General features: G+C 35.0%; 1 pseudogene; it reads right to left on the bottom strand.

The window, feature by feature from the left end:
• Positions 1-3,729: 3,729 nt before the first annotated feature.
• The window catches only part of LOC105290834, a 5,629-nt pseudogene continuing 2,374 nt past the window's right edge, over positions 3,730-6,984 (bottom strand).

Below are 6,984 nucleotides of genomic sequence, written 5' to 3'. Positions count from 1 at the left end.
TAGTGTAATGCCTAGGGGAAAAAATTCTAGAGGTAGAACGCTGGATTCTACAAAGAAAAAGAGTTGAGAAAGAGAGAGACCAGAAAAAAAAATGTTTATGTAAAGCAGAACTCTGGTCCCAGATTAACTCTCTAAAAGCAAAACTTTTGTCACAACTACAATGTTTTTCCTTAAGAAATGATTTTCACAATATTTTAAGAAATATTTTAAAATATTTGAACTATAATCCTGAAAAATTTTGTGAATCATTATATTCCATCTCACTTTTTCCTCTCTCTTGTGAACTGTTGGCCAATGAAACAGTTTCATTTTCACTTTTTCAAAATGATAGTATAAAAAAAAAGAAGTGAAAGTATGAATCATAATATAATCCAGTGTTCATAGTGAGATATCCATTTATAACTCAGAAAACCAAGGGGTATTTCCAAACTGATGTCATTCATAGAAAGAATCCCATGTGTTGTAGAATAAGAAAAATTACATGGGGCAACTGGGGGATTCAGAATGTATGTGGGATAGCCCCAGCTAATTATTTTTAAAAAATTTTTTATTACAAAGATTGATCTATATTTCAAATACTTCATTTGACACTCATCTTAGAAATCACACACTGGATTTTGGATTGTACTTTTTAATTCTGGTAACTGAGATGATATACACTGAGATTTTACTTTAGAAAGCATGATACCAATATAAGTGGTTTGTGTAACACAAAGTTTTATTTTATTTTCTTTAAAAAGCTGTATAAAAAAAATTACCATGAAATTCTGCATAGTTATTTTACTTACAAAAAATAAATTTTATACAAAAAAAAATCTCTGCTCAAATTATTAAAATTAATTTTTATTCTTTTCTGGGGAACAGAAATAAATATAAATATTATTGTTTTCAATTAAACCATTAAAAGAGGATTTTTTTTCCCTTCTCTACTATGTTCAGTTTTTAAAAACTTAAAGAAGTTTATAGTATATGTTAAATAAGTGATATTACACAAATTCAACATTATCCAGCAAGTAAGTACTTTCATCTGGGTTGTCTACATTTGCTTGGAACATACTTTGGCTGTATTAGTTCTGCCATATTTGCTGCTATGTTTGCTAGTTGGTTGCTTATTTGACCCAGATCCTGATAACCTGTTGGGAGGCCAGGCCAGTTCTATCCTTTTTCAATCAGTGATGTCCTTAGTTCCCTTTTAGCTAATGTCTCCAACATGGGGACTCCACAGAGATCACCCCACTCACTATTCCAAGTAACAACACTAATTTGATCTTTGGTTTCTGAGGCTTATTTGGAGCCCAGTGTTTTATCCACAATATCTAATCTTGATGCCTGTTGTGAACTGCTTTACTGTCCTGGATCTTTCCGTGGAGCTGCAGGTGTACCTGCCAACAGGATGTTCTGACCCCATGTGACTGAAGAACCAACTTTTAAATGTATCAGAACATTACATCCTTTCTCATTCTATACACAAATAAGAATTCCACATGATTAAAGACATACAAGCTCAAAGTAACCTTAAAAGTTTTAGAAGAAAACATAGATTATCTTACAGCATTAAAGTAAGAAAAGATTTCTTAAAATATAAAAAATTTCATCAATTATAACAAATGTACCACTCTGTTAAGGATATTGATAACGGAAGAGGCTATGCATGTGTGGAAATCTGCGTACCTTATGCTCAATTTTGCTATGAACCTGAAACTGCTGTAAAAAAAAATAAAGTCTATTAAGAAAAAATCAGTAAGTATAAACTAAGAGATGAATACATTTGATGACATTAACATTTCAGATTTCTCTATATTAGACATCATAAACAAAGTTAAAAGGCAAGCTAGAGACAGAGAAAATATTTACAAGACATTTGAGAAATAATTGCAATCCAGAATATATAAAAATATCCTCTAAGTAAGAAAAAGTTAAAAATTCCAGTAAAGAAATGAATATAAACCTTCAGTTCGCAGAAGAGAAGCTCTATATAATGAATAAGATATGAAAAAAAGCTATAAGTTGCTAATTGAAACATGAAAATGTTTTAAAACAAGATACTCTTTTATGTCCACCAGGATGGAAAAAATCCAAAAGCCTGACAATGACAAGTGTGGTGGGGAACTAGGGGAAACAGAAACTTTCAAATTCTTAATATTAATCACTGGTGATTAGTGAACATTGAAGTTTTACTATAGGGAATGCAGTTTACATTTGAGAAGAAAAATATGAGGTTGAGAGGAAATTGATATAATTTGGAAAGCATTTTGGCAATATCTAGCAAAGTTTGAAGCTTAGGACCCAGGAAATCAACTTCTGAAGTATCTAAAATCCCAGAAAAACTCTTGCACAGGAACACAATGATATTCATGGCACCATTTTTATGATTCTAAAATGTCTGCCATTGGGGGAATGAATCCTCTCAGTTTCATTTGTCAATACCAAGCATGTGCTTTCCCCTATGGGGTCATACCACTCCCTTCTTTATGTTGTTGAAAACCAGGCACAGCCCCTACCTTTTTGCTCCTGTCTCTTCCCCCCTACACCTCCCTTTTTCCATGGGAATCTCTTTTTAGCTTGGAAAATTCACCTCCCTTCATTTCTCTGGCCATTGTACTTGGTCGACTCCCACAAAGCCTCCATTTTGCCTTTTCTAGCAATCTTGCCTGACCTCTTCTGACCTAGGTTACTTGTAATTTATAGCCAGAAATACTATCCTGCCTCACACTTCCTCAGAGCCAACAACTGCTCGAAAGAGGAGGAACAGAGGGAGGAAAATATATATCGGAAAAAGGAAAAGCATAGATGAATAACTTCAAATATTACCTACCATATTCTTCTCCTAGCAAACCTTTAGACAGTGATGCCACATGCAAATTGGCACCTAGGTCTGTGGGTGGGGTGAGGAGGGAAGCATGAATATCTGGCCAATTTCTTGACTCATCTGGAAGTTTCTACTCAGACCTATAGTAGATGCATCTTCATCCATCAATAATTGTCTGCTGCTCTCATTCTTCCCACCCTAGGAAGCTGAACCTGGCACAGGTAAGGGCAGAACTTCTCCTGAAGAGGATTTTACTGCATGATTGCACTTAACTGAAGAGAGTTGCCCCCAGGTAACCTAAAGACCACTGTACAGGAGAGGGTGGCCCAGCCATTCTCTTCCTCATCAATCAGCAGCCTTCTCCAAATCTCTGTGCTCAATAAGTCAGAGGCAGCCTCCTGCTCCCATTTAAGGGATAGACAATGAGGCTGACTGCCATATTGGTGTTCAGCCTTCCTCTCACCCAACATCTGTCTTTTTGGCTTCCCTTTTATGATATAACAAATGAATAAATGAATGAATGTAAATAATCTTCCTATACCTCCATTAAGTAACAAATATGAAGAATTGGGTGTGTACTTGTCCCATTTTCTCTTTGGTCAATCATATAACCGGGTTTTTTTTGGGTGGAAGGACAGAGTTGTTTTTGGTTTTTTGTTTTTTCATTTGTTTTACATTTCAGTTTGAAAGCAGTCAATTTGCATGTGGCATCACTGTCCAAAGGTTTGCTAGGAGAAGAATATGGTAGGATAATATTTGAAGTTATTCATCTATGCTTTTCCTTTTTCTGATATATATTTTCCTCCCTCTGTTCCTCCTCCTTTTCATTTGTTTTACATTTCAGTTTGTTTTTTCATTTGTTTTACATTTCAGTTTGAAAGCAGTTTGACTAGATTACAAAAATAATTATGGTAGACATCTTAGTTCATCTTTCTAATAAATTTGTTGATTTGGTCTTTCCTATTGCCAACATCTCTATGGTCTTTTTCTTCATTTCACCTTTGAAGGGCCAGCTAAAGTTGTTTGCTTCTTTGAAGAGTTTTCTCATGAATGAGATCCTTCATGCAGATGATGCCGTATTTACCAAGAGATCCAAGAGTCACTGTGTTACCTGTCAATGCAATTAGCTTCCTGTTGATTTTGCTTTAACCACACTTATGGACCAATTCACTTACTGACTTCAAGTTCGGGTACCTCCGTGAAATATATGGTTCTACAATCCTCAGTATGTTAACTAGAGCCTTGCTGAGCTTAACAAAGGCACCATTGAAGAGCTGGTAAAGGTGAAGAAGCTGCAACACCTTTCAGTCCTTTGGGATCACACCATTAACACTGATCCTGAGGACAAATGCCAGTTTGGGTTCTGCAGGAACATAGAAGTTGCCAGCTTTTCTTGCCATCCCAGCCATTCTTGTCTCAGTTCTATATATCTGCCCGTATTCCTGTAATAGCGCTCACCTTCCTCAAAGATCAGCTTCTTCCTTGTCTTTAAAAACATCCTTTGAGCAAACTTCTTTCTCAAGCATTTGATCTTCAGCTCCGCAGAATTCCTTCATTTTTCTTAAGAGTTTCTGGCACAGCAGGCACCATTTTTCTCCTCTTCTGTACTTTCTATGGTTCCAGCAGGGAAAGACCACTTAACCCGTTTTTAGGTTTTTATTTTTTTTAACAGGTTGATACTATCCATTTTACTTTGAATTTGCTTTTATTCATTTCACTGTATATTGTGAACATCCCTCTCATTTAGAACATTTAAATATCTCAATTTATCATTTTCCATTGTATATGCATGTGCGTGCCACAATTTATTTAATTCCCTATTCATGGGCATTCAGATCGTTTATGATTTGCCATGAAAAACAATGCTACAAATAGCATTATTATGTTCTTTATCAAATGTAATTTTTTAAATATAAATTAGAATTCTAGACCTGGAATTGCTCTATAACATATAGATTGATTCAAATAATTGCTGTCACATTTATTTGTGAAAACAGTTGAGGAATTCACACTCCTATCGCCAAAGTAAGGGAATGTTTACATCCCGAGTATTTTCCAGCAATGGTTGTTATTGCCTGTTTAAAACATTTGCCAATCTAACAGGTGAAAAAATGGTATCTCGTTACTCTTCTAATTCAGTATCCTAGGGTCCGGGCAAAGATGTAAATTCTGAGCAAACAAAAGTATGCCTGAGAACCTGAAATTCTTAGTTGCACACCCTGGTATCTCTTTCTCCACCTGACCCTAGTTTAAGACCTACACTCCTTCTTGCGGAGGTCTGAGAAAGTTGGAAATAGCCAATGTTTCTTTAATACTGTTTTCTTTCAGCTCAACAGAATTATGTCAACTGTTATTACAAGGAAAGGCCATCAACACACCAGTTTAAAAAGGAAAAGGTGTGTCCACCGGCTAAAATAAATAAAAGAGCAAAACCCATAGAAACAGTTTAAAACCTAACAGTCACAATAATACTGAGGAAGCGAGCAGGACAAAGCTAAGCTCAATGCTTATAAATTCAGGGTGTCTCCTGAACTTTTACAGCCTATTTTGGGAAATTAACCACAGAACAGCCTTGAAAAGGTCTGACGGTGGTGATGATATTAAAGAGAGATTCAAATGATATTAAAGAGGGCTGAGTAAAAAAGGTAAAGGGATGAAGAAGTACAAATTAGTAGTTACAAAATAGTCACGGGAATTTAGAGTATAACTTTGGGTGTATAATCAATATTATTGTAACGGTTGTGTGTAATGACAGATGGGTGCTAGAGTAATCGGGGGGATTACTTCATAAATTTTATCAATGTCTAACTTTTTTCAATTAAAAAAAGTGTTATTAACTGTGGTTCTACTTTTGGCTCCACTTCATACCAATAATGAAAGGGTGACCAAGCATAAATTACATAACACACTAATGTATGGACACATCTAACTTCATTGTACATCGAAACAGAAATTGATACAATCATAAAACTAATGCTGCTTAATTTTAAGTCAAAGTCCATGAGAAAATAGTCTTCGTAAGTAGCAAGTAATTCAACTCCGATTAAAAACAGTCCTATTAATTGATAGGGGTAATAAATTGACTTTTAGAGGATGTGAAAGTCATCTAAACATTCTAAATCATATTGATCGCATATTGATGGAGAGAAAAGACACGAGAAATAATGGCACAAGGAAAGCGTTTGCCACAATCACTGAAAGAAGCAGAAATTCTGGCACAAGATCTTAAGGCAGCTCAGGACCAAAATATCCTACCTAAAACATAACATAGCTTTTGGTGGCTAGATAGAAGATCAGAGTAAATAATGGACAGCTACTATGTTAAAAAAAATCACTAATTAATATATGGATAGATAATACGGTATAGAGAGACATTCTTACTGGAATAGCATGTATGCGTTTCTATTTGCTTCTGACATGGTATTATAATGTTCGTGGATATATACATTCAACCCATCGATTAGATAATATTAAGCTTACAGGCAGGAGACTCTTTTATTCATCTTTATAACATCCAAAATTTAGTACAATGTCAAGTACAAAGTACGTGCTCCGTAAATGTTGACTACAGAAATTAAAACATTGAAATATTCTAAACCACTGGAAATACTGATATAATTGAATCTGTTGTTACACCAGGGCTATGGACCAAATTCTGTCCTCGCAAAATTCACATGTTGAATCCCTAAACCCCAACGTGATTTTGTTTGGAGATGGGGCTTTTAGGAGGTCATAAGACTGGAGTCTTGATTCAATAGAATTGATAACCTTGAGAGAGAAATCTCTCTCCATATGAATATGCCAAAGAAAGCTATATGAGCACACTTGGAGAAGTGGCCATCTACAAGCCAGGAAAAGAGCCTTCTCAGCAGTAATGGAATTTGCTGGCACCTTGATCTTGGACTTCCAGTCTCCAAATTGTGTGAAAATAAATTTCTGTTTAAGCCATCCATTTTATTGTATTTAATTATGGTAACTGAAGCAGACTAATACAATTGATACCCCAGTACAATTTCTGATGCTTTTCTTTGGTTTCATAACTATGAATGAAACCAAAGAAAAATGACTTTTTTAAAGTCATAATGATCATCCAAGAATGAATTTTAGTACAATATTTGATATGTATAAATTTGAAAGTGACTGAAAGCTTGATAATAGTATGTAACAAAGTAGAG

This window comes from Pteropus vampyrus, unplaced genomic scaffold (genome assembly GCF_000151845.1).
Source record: "Pteropus vampyrus isolate Shadow unplaced genomic scaffold, Pvam_2.0 Scaffold38, whole genome shotgun sequence".
NCBI lineage: Eukaryota > Metazoa > Chordata > Mammalia > Chiroptera > Pteropodidae > Pteropus > Pteropus vampyrus.
The sequence above is the reverse complement of the archived record's forward strand: the minus strand, read 5'-3'. Positions and strand labels throughout refer to the sequence as shown.